The 18,229-nt window shown below is 40.8% G+C and overlaps 1 protein-coding gene across 7 annotated transcripts in view; it reads left to right on the forward strand.

The window, feature by feature from the left end:
- Positions 1 to 5,750: 5,750 nt before the first annotated feature.
- SYNE2 (spectrin repeat containing nuclear envelope protein 2) overlaps positions 5,751 to 18,229 on the forward strand; it is a 317,663-nt gene continuing 305,184 nt past the window's right edge. For 6 of the 7 annotated variants that reach the window (XM_065941346.1, XM_065941351.1, XM_065941347.1 and 3 more), the window contains exon 1: positions 5,752 to 5,929. The gene's annotated coding sequence lies outside the window, so the exon portion shown is untranslated. Of the gene's footprint in view, positions 5,930 to 18,229 lie in introns of all 7 variants that reach the window. The other variant, XM_065941349.1, reaches the window with a different exon arrangement.

Below are 18,229 nucleotides of genomic sequence, written 5' to 3' on the forward strand. Positions count from 1 at the left end.
GGCTCTTTAGTTCTTCTTCACTTTCTGCCATAACGGTGGTGTCATCTGCATGTCTGAGGTTATTGATATTTCTCCTGGCAATCTTGATTCCAGCGTGTGCTTCATCCAGCCCAGCATTTCTCATGATGTACTCTGCATATAAGTTAAATAAGCAGGGTGACAATATATAGCCTCGATGTACTCCTTTCCTGATTTGGAACCAGTCTCTTGTTCCATGTCCAGTTCTAACTGTTGCTTCCTGACCTGCATACAGATTTCTCAAGAGGGAGGTCAGATGGTCTGGTATTCCCATCTCTTTCAGAATTTTCCACAGTTTGTTGTGATCCACACAGTCTTTGGCTTTGGCATAGTCAGTAAAGTCAATAAAATAGAAGTAGATGTTTTTCTGGAACTCTCTTGCTTTTTTGATGATCCAGCGGATGTTGGCAATTTGATCTCTGGTTTATCTGCCTTTTCTAAATCCAGCTTGAACAGATGATACCACTCTAATGGCAGAAAGTGAAGAGGAAATAAAGAGCCTCTTGATGAGGGTGAAAGAGGAGAGTGAAAAAGCTTTCTTAAAACTCAACATTCAAAAAACTAAAATCTTGGCATCTAGTCCCATCACTTCATGGCAAATAGAAGGGGAAAAAGTGGAAACAGTGGCAGATTTTATTTTCTTGGGCTCCAAAGTCACTGTGGACAGTGATTACAGTGTGAAATTAAGAGAGACTTGCTCCCTGAATGGAAAGCTATGACAAACCTAGACAGCATATTGAAAAGCAGAGACATCACTTTGCCGACAAAGGTCTGTATAGTCAAATCTATGGCTTTTTCAATAGTTGTGTATGAGTATGAGAGTTGGACCATTAAAACTGAAGAATTGATGCTTTTGAACTGTGCTGCTGGAGAAGACTCTTGAGAGTCCCGTGCACAGCAAGGAGATTAAATCAGTCAATCTTAAAGGAGATCAACCCTAAATATTCATTGGAAGGACTGATGCTGAAGGGGAAGCTCTAATACTTTGACCACCTGATGTAAAAAGCCAACTCATGGAAAAAGACCCTGATGCTGGGAAAGATTGAGGGCAGGAGGAGAAGGGGGCAACAGAGGATGAGATGGACATGAGTTTGAGCAAACTCTGGGAGATATGGGAAGGATATGTGAAGGATAGGGAAGCCTGGCGTGCTGCCGTCCATGGTGTCACAAAGAGTTGGACACAACTTAGTGACTGAGCACCGAATAACAATGTAAGTTTTTGTTTCTAAAACCCCTTAGATTTCTTATATTGAATGTTTATGCTTTCTTCCCCTTTTTCTGGAGTAGGTTCATCACTGGTCTGTCATTAAAATATTTTTTATTTTCCAATAATCAGCATGTGTTGACTGTTTATTGGTCCTGTTTGTTCTCTGTATTCAGCCTCATTGCTTTTATCTTTATTTTCTTCCTCTGCTTTTCTTTGCTTTAGCTTTTCATGTTAGAGACAGAATTCACTTATTCTCGTATAAATATTTGAAAGCTATAAATTTTTTTCTAATCACTGATTTGTTTTTATAGATTCTGTTATATATTGTTTCCATTAGCATTATTTTTTGGAAATGATTTGAGTTTATATTGTACTTTACCCTTTTCTAACACTTCTTTAATAGTATACTTTAAAATATTCACATGGAAGACTGTTTTCTGATTTTGCTATCAATTTTTAGTTTTATTATGGTATTTATTGCCATTATTGTCTAACCTAAATACTATTTGCATTATTTTTACTTTTTTCTACTTTTGAGGAGTTCTTTGTGACATATGACAAAGTTAGTTTTCATGACTGAATCTATATGTGCTTGAAAAGAGTATATTCTCTATTTTTGAGGTTAAATTTGAATATGTCAATAAGGCCTACCTTATTTATTACATTGTTTAGCTTTTCAATATCTGTGCTTAATTTGCTCCATTAGACTTGTCTTTCCTTGAGAGAGATATATTGATGTCTTTTATTTTTATTCGTTTATTTATTTTTAATTGTGAGCTGAGTGGTGTGACTAATTTGATGCTGTGCTTTTGAGAGTAAAACAAATAACAAGATGTACAACAGGATTTCTCTAAATGATATCTTTATTTCTGCTGAAAACTTTTCTAGGCTTTAATCCAGGAATTACTACTACTAGTTCTATGCCATTAGGGAAATCTTTTTCTCTAGAGGCTCAGTCTTCTTTTGTAGAAAATGAGGTGAGCTATATAATACTTTGTTAACCCAATACTTTGCCAATTTGATAAAAGTGCTTTTGAAATAGTTCCTTTCTAAGTCCCACTGTTATTTAGTGAAGTTATTGTAATCATAGCTATCATTTGTTGAGTGCCTACTGCATGCAAGGCTCTATGCTTAGCACTTTGCATAAACAACTTCACTAAATGATAGCACATTCGTTTTTTTCTTTCAACTCTAGAATATTGAATAGGGAGAAATTTGATTGATTGGCTCATTATTTTAGAAGGCTGTCTACTGCATACATTGGCAGGGCACACTTGTATGTTGTTGGAAACACCTTTCTACTTGAAGCAGGACAATGTTGGTCCAGGGAGCAATTAGCCAACATTTATTTGTTAGTTTCCGGATTTGGCAGGAAACAAGACCAGAATGAGATAAGGCGCTCAGAGCTTTACAGGGTGTGATTGGACTCTTGGACAAAGAGGAACAGAGCCCTTTTCCTGGCCAGCTATTTTCATCCCAGGCTTACACATGTGCTCCTAGTGTGGTAAAAATATTGTAGGAAAAGATTGGTCCTTGCAGTGGGCAGAGTTAACATCTTAACAAATTGTTTAGTTGTATATCAATCTCCTGATATCTATAGTGGTAACACTTTAATAAGATAGAAACAAGTGGTAACATTGTCTTACCCTGCCTTAGTATAATATCTGCCTCTTGGCTTAGAGATACTTTGTGTTATTCTTAAATTCGCTTAACCATCAGGCCAATCATTTAGCATCATTATCTGCTATTGCCATCATGTTGATAAATACCTGATACTAGTGTCAGACGGAGAAGGCAATGGCACCCCACTCCAGTGCTCTTGCCTGGAAAATCCCGTGGATGGAGGAGCCTGGTAGGCTGCTAAGAGTTCGACATGACTAAGTGACTTCACATTCACTCATTGGAGAAGGAAATGGCAACCCACTGCAGTGTTCTTGCCTGGAGAATCCCAGGGTCGCCTGGTGGGCTGCCGTCTATGGGGTCGCACAGAGTCGGACACGACTGAAGTGATTTAGCGGCAGTAGCAGTGTCGGTACTCTCCACTTATGTGCCCACGGTAGAGACTCAGTTACCAATAAACTTGTAATCCTCCTTGAAAAATGTAGATGCAGTCCATAATCCTTCCCAACCTGTTACCCAAGTACGATCCTAGAATTTACTTCCAGTATAAAATCTGTTGCCTTTCTTATTCAGGCACTCTGGATGCAAAGACAAGGGACTCACAGTCTAGTGTGGGGTGCAGAAATGTAACCAACAACTCTAGTTCAAAGAGGAGTCGCTGCCTATCCTAAAGAGGGGTGACTAATTCCTTTAATGGCATCAGGAGGTCCAGCTCACGTGAACGCCTCAGACCGAGTTTTCTGTCCTGCTCTGCAATGTGCGTCTGCCTCAGTCGTTCTCACCACATGCCACAGCGTGCGTGCACCTCGTCACAGATGTGCTTTGTTTGATCAATTTGCAAAACCTGTGCTTCCCACAGTTGGAGCTAGCAGTCTCTCAGGTGGGCTGTTGAGGTGGGTGGATCTTTTGCTATAAATATGGAGGCCTGGTGTAAATAATAGCTAAGACACATAACATGACATCATACTGTGTTATTGTACGGTATCTGTGTTTCGGTGCTTGGGAGAATGTGGGCATAGTTGGGTTCATGGCAGCTCTTATTCTGCCGGTCAGAGATTTAAGCATATGAGCCATCCATTCACATACCTAGTGTTGTATTTCAGAAGAGCCAGGTGTGTCTCTGTTTAGTTTAGCATTACATTTTATTTTTATTTCAAAATGTGGAGGATCTGTTTCAGCGCTCTTGCCCTTAGTCTAATGTGTGGATTTAAAAGTATATATTAATATCTAAATTGGCATGGCTAGGAGATGCTACAGGCAATTAAAAGGCTCTAATTGGGGGTATCTGAAAACATTTTGAGACACTTTATTCTGGACTATCTTAAGTGCACTAGATATAGTATGGACTATGGAACAACAGTCCTTTCACTTTGAGGACTTTTAATCCAGATGCCTGGAAGAGAACAATAATGAAGAAATTACCTTCCCCAGAGACTGTTGCCGTGATGATTTTGCAGCATTTATTATAAAAGAAGCAACCAACATAAAATAGAAACAAATTGAATAAAACAGAGAAGGAAAATAGCAGACAATGCTTTGTGGACAACTCATTAATCCTGGAGACCTGCTCCGCCCCAAGGTTGATTTGCATGTGTTACATCAGGCAAAGTGGTGCTATGGGAAAGATACACCAGGACAAGAATCTTCTTGTTATGTAGACCACTGTTGTGAACCAAGCCGTTAGTAATAAATAATGCAGATCTATGTAGTCTAAGAAGAGAAGTGATACTATCAGAACTATTATCTTGGAATACAAGGATTGATATTGTGCCATAGATTGTGCAATAAGTTGGTAGTATGTCATTTTTTTTTAAGAGTTAAGCTATTATCAGAATAATGTGCTTTTAAAACAACTTGCCCAAATCATCCTGCTACAGAGGTACAGCTGTTTGAAATAACTGTCCCAAATTGTGGGTGCAATTTTCAGCTATTTTTTTCCCATGTTAACTGAATGCATTATCAAACCTCTTAATCTCTGCTTCTTACCATTTAGTTTGGGTCATAAACACCAAATTTAAGTAAGTAATCCAAGCAAGATTCTTGAACCATATAATACATATGAATTTAGACTTATAAAAAAATTAATTTGCGACACAAACTCAGTAGAGAAATACTTTAAAGCCACTGCTGCTTCGTGTGATGATAGTGAGTTGATACAACACCTTTCATTTAGGACCTGCAGTGCCTTAGTAATAATACTATAGAGCACAGGGGGTAGGGGGAGTCAACTGACATCATCCTGAGTCCAAAGCCATTGAGTAATTTGCTGGAAAATTAAACTGACACTTGCAGTTTGGATTCCCGAGGATTCAGTTTCCACTGAGTATCAGACCTGGGAGTTGTATATCAGTGTAAGGTTGAGGCTGTTCTCCACTCCCCAGCTTCCAGGAAGGAGGCACCCTGCATTCTGCATTAATAACAAGCGCCTCACCTTCCCGCCAGGTGACACTGAGGTCTGGACCACGCTATAGGAAATACTGAACCGGATCTTAAAGGCCATCTGATCCAAATTTCTAATTTTACGAAGGGTCCATAAACGTTTACGGACTTGATCAAAGTCTGGTAGCTAATTCGCAGATCAGCTTTTCTTAACCTCCACTTCCAAGACCTAGGAGTCCGAGAATGTTAGAGAAGTTTCTAGCTGAGATCGACCTGAAAAACTTATTTGAGGGAGTGTGTGTGACATTCTCCCCACCCTCGGTGGTGGTTAACCTGCATTCTGAGTTAGCATCTCCCTCAGAGCATCTCTGATGATCTAGAACTTAGAAAGAAAGTTGCCAGTCCTGGGCTGCGGCGGGGCGTGCGGGGGGAGGTGGCTGCTCCGCCTCCGGCGCTCGCGGGCGGGCTCGACACTGGCCGCCGTGCGGCGAGAGCGGGACTCGGCGGCGGGCGGGGAAGGCGCGGGGCGTGGTTTGCAGCTTTCCGAGCGCCAAGGAGCCGAGCGCGCTCTGCTGCGCCCCGAGCCTTCCGCTGGACCAAAGAAGCGAGCGGGAGACCGAGCAAAAGGCGCGATCGAAGGAGCAAGGCGAGCGGGGCGCTGACCCGGGCTGGCCCCAGCCCGCGCCCTCTCCGGGCCGGCAGCGGGTGAGCGCGGCGACGGCGGGGCCCCTGCACCCCGGTGCGCCCCGGAGGGAGCGGACTGTGGCGAAGAGGGAGGAAGAACGGGAGGGAGGAAAAGGGGCGGGGGCCAGGGAGAGCCAGGTCCCCGAGCCCAGGTCGGGGGCGGCAAGAGATGGGACCCGACCCACTGCGGGGGTCCGAACCGGGCCCCGGGAAACTTTGCCCGGCTGGGAAGAGCGGGGTGCGTGGAGGGCGCCGCAAACTTGTCAGCGGGCGGGGCGCTCCGGGGAGCGGAGCGAGCGCCGGCGGGCGGCGTTTGTTTCTCCGGCTTCTTTGTGTCACCTCCGGTCCCCAGCCCGCCGGTCCGCCCGCCTGGAAAGGGGCTGCGCCGGGCGCTCAGCCCCGATCCACCCGCCGCCCCCGTCGGGCCCAGGCCCGGGGAGCTCTAGTCGGCTGATTGTTTTCGTTCCTCGCGTCACGCTTGGGCGGGAAAGATTTTGAAAGCCGCGTGAGCTAGAAGGCAGAGAGCAGCGGCGCAGAGATTGCCAGATAGGGGGGCGGCGCGAGGCTCGCCCAGGGTCCCCCAAGACTGGCGGGCGGGGATCCGCCGGCCCCCTCACTCGAGGAACCGCGGCGGCCGAGAGCCTCCGCGGCTGGGGCCGCTCGGAAGGCTCCGCTTGTGAATTCCGAAAAGATTGCTTGGGGTCTTTGTTGTCTGAAATTGCCTTGCGCGTCTGACGGTAGCACCTTCTCCTTCTGAGGTTGTTTTTCTTCTGTTAAAAAAAAAGAGCGAGGGGAGACTTGTATGAAATCAGTGCTGTTCCAAACAACGCTAGTCACCCTCTTTGATGTAGGTTGAGGAGTCCTGTGTAACCTTTGCCTTTGTGGGCGCCTGTTATTTCCGAAAGTTATTATTTTCCCCTCCCCTAGTGGAAGGGAGCGTCTGAGCCAGATGCCAGCAGGCACGATTGTGTACATGCAGCGGCAAGTCAGAGCCAAACCCAGGAGGTTCTTTCCAGCCGCTCAACACTTTGGCATCGCCCTTTTTTTTTTTTTTTTTTTTTTTTAAAGTTTGATTTCAAACAGCTTTCACCTGCTTTTCTAAAAGTTCCCAGCGCTTCGAAGAACTCCTTGCAGATATTTTGTGGTTGTGCTAGGATGAGTTCGACCACTTTTAGGGTTGGGGTTAAACGCCCGAACCACACCTGGCCCGTTCACCACTCGGGTCCCTGCCCTTGAGCCATTGTAAACATCATCGGGGTGAGTGTTCACCTTTTATGAGATGGAACATTTGGTGTGTTTTTATACTTTAATGCATGACTCTTTCTTTCCTTACCTTTCCTTTCTGGAAAAGTCTCTTGAGACTCCCGGACTCTTCTTGAGATAATTAACTGATTGGCCTTACCTGTGCCATTACATCCCCCACCCCCGGAAGCACCCGAGGGAGAAGAGAACAGGTGTAATCCTCATTAAGTGTTTTTTTTCCCCCCGTGGTGAAGACTCTGGAGAAGTCAAAATAAGCAAAAAGTGTAAATCCTTAGTTCTCTGTCCATATGTTTAAGTTCACGAGCTCTATTTGAAGTCGCAAATATCAAAATCAAACCAGTTGGGTCAGTTTAACCTCGTACATTGATTATTGTTGTTGTTGTTTTTAAATCGTGTGAATGAGTTTACCCAATTAGAAATTTTACAAGCATTTCAGTCCTAAGTGTGTTTGCAGGATATTGCAGTATGCTTAAAGAACTGAGTCAGAGTGGGATTATTTTTGGATCATGCCCTTAGTAGTATATCAGAGTTTAATATAAAGCTCAAAACTAGGATCAGACAGGTCTTGATAAGTAAGGGAAGGTGTTAAAGGCAGTTACTTCATTTGTCATTATTCATATGCTTTAACTATAGACTTTCAATAATTTCACAAAATTATTCTTTTATTTGCTCAAATGAGTGCTTACCTATGCCAGCCACTGTGCTGGACTCTGGAGTTTCAAATAATACTAACCATTTATGGAATACTGATTTTGTACCAGTAAATGATTCACATAGATTACCTCATCCATCTAATAAATATTTATTGAGTGCTTTCAATGTATTGTGGTCGGTGCTGGAGTTATAATAATGCACAGGACAGCTGTGGTTCCCGCCTTTATCTTAGTTGGTGGGGAGGATGGGCAGGACATAAAAGACATCACTAAACTAATAGTAGTTTTTAAAATGTAAATCAGATCACACCACCTCTCTTCTATATAAAACCCTCCAGTGGCTTCAATCTCCCTCTGAGTGAAAGGCAAAGGCTGGTCAGTGGCCTCGGCGTTTGCCCCATGTGGTCCTCACTGCCTAGTCCTGTCTCCGTGATTTTGTTTGCTGCTCTTTTTCCTCATACTTCTATAGCCAAACTAGCTTCCTAGCTATCTGCGGGCTGTCTTACTTGCTGTTTCCTCTGCCTGGAATGCCTCACCATACCTATACGGTTCTTTCTCTGATTCCCCGTCACTTCTTTACTCAGTTATAGTCTCAATGAACCTTCACTGAACCCCAGATTTAAAATCATAACCCACTTGTAACTCCCTTACTCTCCTTTCATAACTGATTTTTTCCCCCTCCATATCATCATCTAACTAACATACTCTGTATTTTATTTCTCTGCTTATGTTCTGTCTTACCCCACTAGATTGCACACCTCATCAGAGCTGTTGTATTCACTGCTGCATCCTCAGAGTCAGCACCTGGCACACAGTAGGTACTCAGACTATTTGTTGAATGGAAATAAGAAAACCATAGGATGCTGAGACATAGAGTAACTAAGAGTTCCTAAGTGAATAGTAAGAAGTCTTCTCTGTGAAGGTGACATGTAAGCTGAGACTAGCAGCATGCAGTGTGTTGTGGGTGAAGAGGTGAGGAGAGGAGAGAGGCATGGAAGAATACTAGCTGAGGAGGTAGTACTGAGTCGGGAAAGAGTTTGGTGGTGCATGGATTGATTGGACCTGAGAGAAGGTCTTGAGGCTGAGCACTGTCAACTGCAGGGAGAGAACGCAAGGGAAAAAGAATGGTAATCAAATGATGGCCGAGGTTGAGATGGTTGGATGGCATCACTGACTCAATGGACATGAATTTGAGCAAACTTGATAGTGAAGGACAGGGAAGCCTAGCGTGCTGCAGTCTATGGGGTCGCAAAGAATGGTACATGACTTAGCGACTGAACAGCAGCAGCAGCAATCAGATGACAGCTCATGCAAGGCCTCGTAGGCCAAGGTTTGGATACATTCACAGTGAATTCTCATATATACCCCATTGGCCCTATGTTATAGTTAATAAAATTGAAGTAACTTTCTGAGGCTACCCAGCAGGTGAATGGCACAGCCTAGGATAGACAGGAAAACAGGTTCTCAGATCCCACTTATATTTAACCACCATGTATGTGTGTGTGCGTGCGTGTGCTCAGTCTATATTGTAGCCTGCCAAGTTTCTCTCTTCATGGAATTTTCCAGGCAAGAATCCTGGAGTGAGTTGCCGTTTTCTTCTCTAGGGGATCTTCCCGACCCAGGGATCTAACCCACATATCTTGCATCTCCTGCATTGGCAGGCAGATTCTTTACCACCAGCACCACCTGTGAAGCCCCGTTTAGCCACTATGCCAACATCAAAAGACATGGTCCGTATTCTGATGGAGCTGTTTGTCTGGTGAAGACAAGCCGTTGCAATACTCATATAGCAGTGCTAGAAAAGACGTATTCTCGAGGGAGGTGGGAGGGGGGATCGGGATGGGGAATACGTGTAACTATATGGCTGATTCATGCCAATGTATGACAAAACCCACTGAAATGTTGTAAAGTGATTGGCCTCCAACTAATAAAATAATATTAAAAAAAAAAAAAAAAAAAAAAAAAAAAAAGAAAAGACGTATTCTCAGGGACTCTGGGAGGAGGAAAGCATCCAGTTCTGCCTAGGAATGGGAATAGGACAAACTGGAAAAAAATGAAGTTATTTTTCCTTTTTTATAATTATGAAATGTTTCAGATTAGCTATAATTAAGAAATAATCTTAATATCATTCAAATGCATAGCCCATTCTTCACAAATTTACTGTGTGCTCACTGTTGTGTTGTTTTTGCTTTCACATTTTCCAATGACTTGGATTATGCGCCCCCATTCCTACTTTCACCAAATTAAGAATTGTGTCTGCAATAATATAAAATCACTTATGTTTAAAGCCTGTAATTCTTTGTGAAGTTGCAGGTTAAGTACTGTTTTGATTCTTATCTTAAACTCTGTCCTTTCTGGTTTTTGTGTGATAATTTTAAAAACAGTTTCCTTGAGTGTAATTGACACACAGTAAGCTGCATAAATTTAGTGTTAAATTTAATAAGCTTTTGATTTATTCATAGACCTATGAATCATCTTTCCCTCTGGTCCCTTCCTATACCCTCTACCCTTCTTTCCCAACCAGTGATAGCTCTGACTCTATGGATTAGTTTGTATTTTCAGAGTTTTCTTTGCATGTAAGCATATAGTATGTTTTCTCTTGTCTAGGTTCTTTCACTTAGTATAATTGTTTTGAGATTCATCTATGTTGTTCTGTGTATCAGTAGTTGATTGCTTTTTATTGCTGACTGGTGGTGTTCTGCTGTATGAATATACGCCAGTTTATTTATCCATTCATCCATTGATAGACTTTTTTTTCTAGTCTTTGGATGTTAAAAATAAAGCTGCTGTAAACACATTATATTCAGTCTTTATATGGACATCTGCTTTCATTTTCCCTGGGTAAATGTCTAGGAGTAGAATGGCTCGATCATATGGTAGGCGTATGTTTAACTTTTAAAGAAACTTCCATACTTTCCCAAACATTCCCAAAGTAGCGTGTGAGGGTTCCAGTTGCTGTGCATCCTTGCCAACACTTGGTATGGTTAAGCTAGTTGGGTAGTGGTATCTCATTGTGTTTTTAATTTGAAGTTCCCTGATGACTAATGATGTGCTTATTTATCATCCATATTATATCTTTTTTTGCTGAAGTTTCTGCTTACATTTTGTTGTTCATTCTTCATTGGACTGGTTGAGTTTTGAGAGTTTTTTTATATATTCTGGATACAAGCTCTGTATCAGACACAGGATTTGCAAATATTTACTTTCAATCTGCTGCTCATCTTACGTTCTCTTAACAAATCTGTGAAGATCAGGAGTTTTAATAAAGTCTGATTTATCAATCTATTCTTTTATGGAATTACACTTTTGGTGTTGTACCTAATAAATCTTTGCCTAGCTCAAGATCACAAAGATTTTTTCCTTAGAGTTATAAAACTTGTAGAAAAACTATAAAAGAATATAAAACCATAAAATCTTTCATTTTACTTTTTGGTACATCTACCTTGAGTTAAATTTTTGTTTATGGGGTGGAATATGGGTTGAAGTTTACTGCTGCCACTAGAACACTTGACAAGTTTTGGAGATGAGATGATGTCTGGAGACAATGTCTTGGGGTAGGGATGGGTGGGCATTTGCTATTGGCATCTAGTGGGTCAAGGCCAGGGATACTGCTAAAGATCTGCAGTGACAAGAGATATCATCTCAACAAAGAATCATTCAGCCAAAATGTCAGTAGTGTCAAGGTAGAAAAACCAAAGGCTATTTTATTGACCTTCTCAATGTTTTGGCTATTAGTTTCCTTTATATTTTCTATCTTCTATTTAATTGATTTTCACTCTGATCTTTATTATTATTTCCTTTCTGTGTTCTTGAAAAGGATGTTTTGTGTGTGCTTGAAAATAATATTTATTCTAATTATAGCATGTCAAGAGAGCATACCATCAATATAGCATCACTATTCATGTTAACCTTGATTGCTTAGCTGAGGTGGTGCCTGTCAGGTTTCCCTGCTGTAAAGTTGCTCTTTTCTCTGCACTCTGTCCTGTACTTTTTGAGATGGAAGTTACTATGTGTAGCTCACATTTAAGGAGTGGACAGTTACGCTTCTTCTCCATGTGACAATCTCTGATTTTTAATACTGGTGTTTAGACCATTTATATTTAAAGTGATTATTGATTATAGTTCACTTTAAATGTATAATTTTGCTATTTGTTGCATGTTTTTCTTATATTTTTCTCTTTTTCTGTCTTTGGATTAATTTGTTATCATTATTTGTTTATTTATTTATTTATTTATTTTTTGCTTATTAGTTAACAGTCCTTTTTTAAAAAAATTTGACTCTTGGGAATCTTAGTTCCCTGACCAGGGATTGAACCAGTGCCCTCAGCAGTGGAAGCATGGAGTCCTAACTAACCCTTGGAGTGCCAGGGAATTCCCTACCAATCATTCTTTATTTTGTTATTTTAATTTCTTTGCTTTTGGGTTGATAACTTATCACAGTTTACCTTCAGGTGTTATATTATACCACCTCATGTACAGTATGAGAGCCTTGTAATAGTTATTTCCCATTTCTCTCGGCTTAACCTTTGTGATATTGTCATACATTTAACTTTTTGCCTGTTATTGATCCCACATTACATTGCTATTTTTTGTTTGAACTGTCAATTATTGTTTAAAGGGATCTAAAACCCAAAACATCACATATTGACCCATGTTTTACACAGGTTATATTCTTTATTTTACTATTATCAAGTGAAGATAAATAGATTATGCATAGTGAAGTTATTGGATTCACTTTTATGAATATACGTATATTCTAACTTGTAATTTTCGTGTAAACATTAAAGCAGTAGTGAAATTTGGAAATCAGAGCATAGTTCCTTTTCTTAAACTTAATTACTGAGCTGTCATTGAGCTGATCATTGCTGTGATAGAAAGATACTTCAGGATACGGTGGCGTCCTACAAGATTCACAACACCAGGACTTGGAGAACTCTATGCAAATATTGATGAGTGTGCCGTCTTTTCTTTCCTTAGGGTAGCATTAGAAAAAGGGAAATAGATGTTCAGGAATGAGTCCTCCCATGCTGACATTATCCAGACCCTGAGAAACTTTCAAAGCACTTCTTTCTTCCAGTGGTATATGAGGTAAAAAGCACTTGGTTATAGCTAGTTGGGTCAGAGTAACACATTTGACAAAGTGAACCTCAATTTTCTGCTTGTCAGTGTCCATATTTGATTGAAAACTCCAATCTGAGATGTAGTTCTTAGAACTCGCCAAAATTTGCTATTTGTTGCTGTGGTTTTAGTTAACTTTTAGTCTTCCTGATCAGTGAGGATGGAGTGGATATCCTCTCCATCTGGGTATGTGTAAATGTACTCCTATTCTGAAGGTTAATACATTGACAAACACTCAACTATAAATGAGTGGGAAAACTTAATTCATTCAGCAAATTAACTTACTTTGTAAATGTTTGTTGAATCTGGGCTCTGGCACATTGATGAAAATTTATGTCTCCTGCCCTTTGAAAACCAACTCTCTCTTAGGAAAAGGGCCCATAAGCACAGGAGCATGCATTCCAATATGGTAACTGGTGATCACTGCAATGGAGATGGGAACTAGGCAATGGGTGTGAGCTTAGAGCAGTGGTTTTCCAAAGTGTGGTCCAGGGACCAGTAGCATTAAACCTACTGGTTCAGAAATGTAGAGGGTGAGGCCCAGCGATCTATGTTTAACAAGTCTTCCAAGGGATTCTGATGCATGCATAAGATTGTGAACCACTGGCACAGAGGATTAGATGATCTCTGAGATTTTTTTCCCCTGGGTCCTACTTTCTACAAATATGGTTTAGAAATGTGATATTTACCACCTGGTACTTTAAGAACTATTTTGGCACTAATGAATTGTCATGTAAAACATGAATTATTACATGGGTAAAACAGAAATCCAAAATGGTAAAGTTTAGTCTGACACTGGAGCAAAAGTAAATGAGACTTTAGAACACACTTTATTATGAAAAATTTAAATATATTCAAATGCAGAGATAAGAGTGAAATGAACTCCTGTGTAAACATTCAGTTCAGTCAGTCAGTCATGTCCGACTCTTTGCGACCCCATGGACTGCAGCACACCAGGCCTCCCTGTCCATTGCCAGCTCCCGGAGCTTGCTCAAACTCATGTCCATCGAGTCGGTGATGCCATCCAACCATCTTATCCTCTGTCGTCCCCTTCTCCTGCCTTCAATGTTTCCCAGCATCAGGGTCTTTTCCAATGAGTTAGTTCTTTGCATCTGGTGGCTAGAGTATTGGAGCTTCAGCTTCAGCATTGGTCCTTCCAATATATATTCAGGACTGATTTCCTTTAGGATGGACTGGTTGGATCTCCTTGCAGCCCAAGGGACTCTCAAAAGTCTTCTCCAACACTGCAGTTCAAAAGCATCCATTCTTTGGTGCTCAACTTTCTTTATGTTCCAACTCTCACATCCACAATGACTACTGGAAAGCCCATAGCCTTGACTAGAGGGACCTTTGTCAGCAAAATAATGTCTCTGCTTTTTAACATGCTATCTAGTTGGTCATAGCTTTTCTTCCAAGAAGCAAGCGCCTTTTAATTTCAATGCTGCAGTCACCATCTGCAGTGATTTTGGAGCCCCCCCAAATAAAGTCTGTCACTGTTTCCATTGTTTCCCCATCTATTTGCCATGAAGTGATGGGACCAGATGCCATGAACTGTGTTTTTTGAATGTTAAGTTTTAAGCCAACTGTTTCACTCTCCTCTTTCACTTTCATCAAGAGGCTCTTGAGTTCCTCTTCACTTTCTGCCATTAGTGTGGTGTCATCTGCATAGCTGAGGTTATTGATATTTCTTTCGGCAATCTTGATTCCGGCTTGTGCTACACACAGTCTTCTTATCAAGGTTAGAGATAACCTGTTTAGTTAGAGCTCAGACTATGAGATAGTTCATGTTTCGAGAAAGGGAACAGAATTAACTTATGCAGATATACTACCTGCTTTCTCCCACTTTGACTTTGGAGGACTAGTTGTGGTATTCTGAGGAAAGGCCATTTGTAATACATCTGAGCTCTTCAGGTTTGAGTGATATGTTAATTAGTGGATCAGACTGTAGGAGTTTGGGGCTTCCTAGGTGGTTTGGTGGTAAAGAATCCACTTGCTAGTGCAGGAGTTGCAGGAGTTGCAGGAGATACAGGTTTGATCCTTGGGTTGGGAAGATCCCTTGGAGGAGGGCATGGCAACCCACTCCGTATTTTTGCCTGGAGAATCCTATGGACCAGAGGAGGAGCCTGGCAGGCTACAGTTCAGGGTCACAAAGTCAGATACAACTGAGCAACTGAGCATGCACACTGTAGGAGTTAGCTAATTTTAGTTAAAAAAAAAAAAGCTGATTAGTAAGAAATAATTTTTATCTGAAGTGTAAATTGGAGCAAAATAAATGAAGCTGTTCAGTATTGTTCCCCATGCCCTCAAATAAACCTAAAAAAACCCTGCAACAACTCATGCATCTAAGTTGTTAGTACTATGGTAGGCTATAGTCAATGTTTGATGAGATTGTTTGATAAAATAATGCACGCTGGAACTTTTAGTTAAAAATAGTTAGTGGTTCAGAAAGAAAAAAAGAGGATTGACTATATAGTCTGTTTATAAAGCAGTTAAAGGCATGTTTTATTATTTGTGCTAGTATGTTGACAAAGAAAATAGGTGACTAGCCATCTCTTGGTTGACTGTCTTTTGTAGTTACTCATTTGATGACATTGAGTAAAAAATTTTCCTCTGTAACAGGCCTTTGTTTAAAAGAAAGCATGTTACCTTTGTAGTCTCTACTCTTTTTCATCATAGAAAGTTCCAATTCAGTTGGGTAATAATTAATTTTGTAAATAGTGTTTAGTCAAGAACTGATTATATTTCCTTCTGAGCCAAGTGAAAAGAAACTCTCAATCTGTAACCACAGGTTGAAGGTTTGGTTACAAGACTGTGTTCCTGATGGGTTCTGAGACTTGGAAGGTAAGCTTGCTCCTTTCATGAGTCATCATGTTGTCTCACAGTTGGCTATATGTTTTCTTAGCAACAGCTGCTGATTTCTGGTTTGAGATGGGAAAGTATGTTTTGAAATGATTCAACATATTCTTTCAGGTTATATATGCTTGCTGAACTTTTTAAGCTTACTGTTAATGTGGTGAGTTCCACCATGAAGGAATGATTTCATTCTCTTACTGCTTCTGCGTTCCAAATAATTTTTCTTCTGTGTTTTTTAGGGAATTGAGGGTAGGTATAAGAAAAGAGAAGTCAATCTGAAAGACTATGGACCTGCTCGTTTATGACCCTGGAGTAGAGCAAAACCAAAAATGGTCTCTACATGCTGATAGGATAAAATGTAATTTACTGGAGTCTTCATCTTGAGTAATACTCCAGGGTGCATAAGTACTAAAGGACAGGTGAAGTTTTGAAATGTCTGTGATGTTGTGTAATGGTTATGAGTATAACTTCTGAAGTCAGATGGACCCTGGTTCAAATCCTGCTTTGCCATATGTTAGTTGTGTCACTTTGGGCAAATTATAAACCTCCCTGAGTAGAGCTTCTTCATCTATAAAGTAAAAGGCAAAATGTGACCTACCTCATAGGAGTGTTATGAATATTACTGAGGCAACACATGTAGTGAACGGTACAGCACCTGTGATCAAACATTGTAGAGCACATAGTGCTAATTATTACATTCAGTTCAAGAGTGCAGCGAACAAGGGGCCAAGTGGCCGGTATTAGAGCACAATCAGCGATCAGTCAGGTATGGCTCCCTTTTTGCAGGAACTGGGACAGATAGCCTTGTAAACAAGTCACTCTAGTATGATCCAGAATGAAACAAGTGCCAGCAAAGTGCTATGGTCATTAATGCCCACTTTGGGGAAGTTAGGGCTAGTTTTGTATAGGATGTTGACAATTGAACTGGGCATATAGCTGGGTTTAGAGTGTAGAGTAGAGCTTTCATGGGTGGAAAATGGAGGACAGCAGATTGCAGGCTGAAAAATATCACAAACTGAAGCACAGGGCTCGTGGCAGGTTGTAGTGGGAGAGGTCTAGATAGATGCTTTGTGGTTAGATCGTAGGGCATTTTGCTCATGGAAGTATTTGGACCACATTCTTCTGTCAGTGGGAACCTACAGTGTGCGCATGGTGTGAGCTCTATTTCACAATAATGTTCTGCAAAATGAAGTGGAGAGGCAAGAAATCCAATTAAAAGGATGTTTTTAGAAATCTAGGTGAGGAATGAAGAAATTTAGAGAACAAAGTCAGAGGGGATAAAAAGGAGTTGGAAGAGGGAGGATTCTGAATTAGATGCCAAGAAAGAATGCTGGTGCTATTACTTGAGAGAGAGTTACCATAGGAGAAGGTGTGGGAGAAAACCGATGGTCTGGTGGCAGGGTGGTCTGCTGGGTCTTTTTTCAAGTTGAGGTACAGTGATTTACAGTGTTGTGTTAATTTCAGGTATATAACATATCGATTCATATAGAGTGTATAGGAATTCTTATACAGAGTGTATGTGTTAATCCCAAATTCCTAATTTATTGTCCCCCTTCCCCTTTGACAACCACACATTTGTTTTCTATGTCTGTGAGTCTCTGTTTTGTAATAAACAAGCTCATTTGTATCTTTTAAAAAACATATTCTACATATAAAATGGTATGATACTTGTCTTTCTCTGTCTGGCTTCATTTAGTATGATCATCTCTAGATCCATCCATGTTGTTGCAAATGGCATTATTTCATTCTGTTTATGGCTGACTAAAACTGTATATATGTATATACGCACACACCACATCTTTATCCAGTCTGCCCTTATTTGTCTCTTATGACAATCTTTATTTTAAAGACCGTTTAAATGTAGGGTCTTTGGGACTCAAAGATTAGCGAGCTGGCAGGTGGGAATTTAGTTCTGAAAGAAGGAAGCTAACATTTATTATGCACCTACTGTGTCTCAGGTTTATGCTGAGCATCTTCACAAATCATTATTGGAAGCAAATAGTATTTTTATTGATGAAGAAATAAAGGCCCAGAAGAGGCCTGATATTATAATGCTTAAACATTAACCCTAATTTCAAAGCATTTCTCACTTTTGTCAGTTTCTTCAAGCTCATTGGAGCAAGAAAGCTGGGGCTGGAAAGATTGAGTGAATCAGTACTGAAGGCATTGAACTGTCCTTTGTGGCACTTTTCATCATTTCTACATTCAGACTCTCATTATATATTCTTTACCACAAGGAGAGAACAGCCCTCTGATTAGGTGGTTAGTATTTGTTACTCGAAGACTGTTGAGGGAGTTTCATAATTAACCATATTTCTCAAGTTCTAATATTCCTTTCCTTTTAGAACTGCTTGGAGGTTGAAGTCCTCCAAGACTTTTTTTTTTCTCTTGCTTCTGATGAAATGGAAACATTTGGCTACGAGTGGGTTTTAAC

Source organism: Muntiacus reevesi, chromosome 7 (assembly GCF_963930625.1).
Source record: "Muntiacus reevesi chromosome 7, mMunRee1.1, whole genome shotgun sequence".
NCBI classification, from domain to species: Eukaryota; Metazoa; Chordata; class Mammalia; order Artiodactyla; family Cervidae; genus Muntiacus; species Muntiacus reevesi.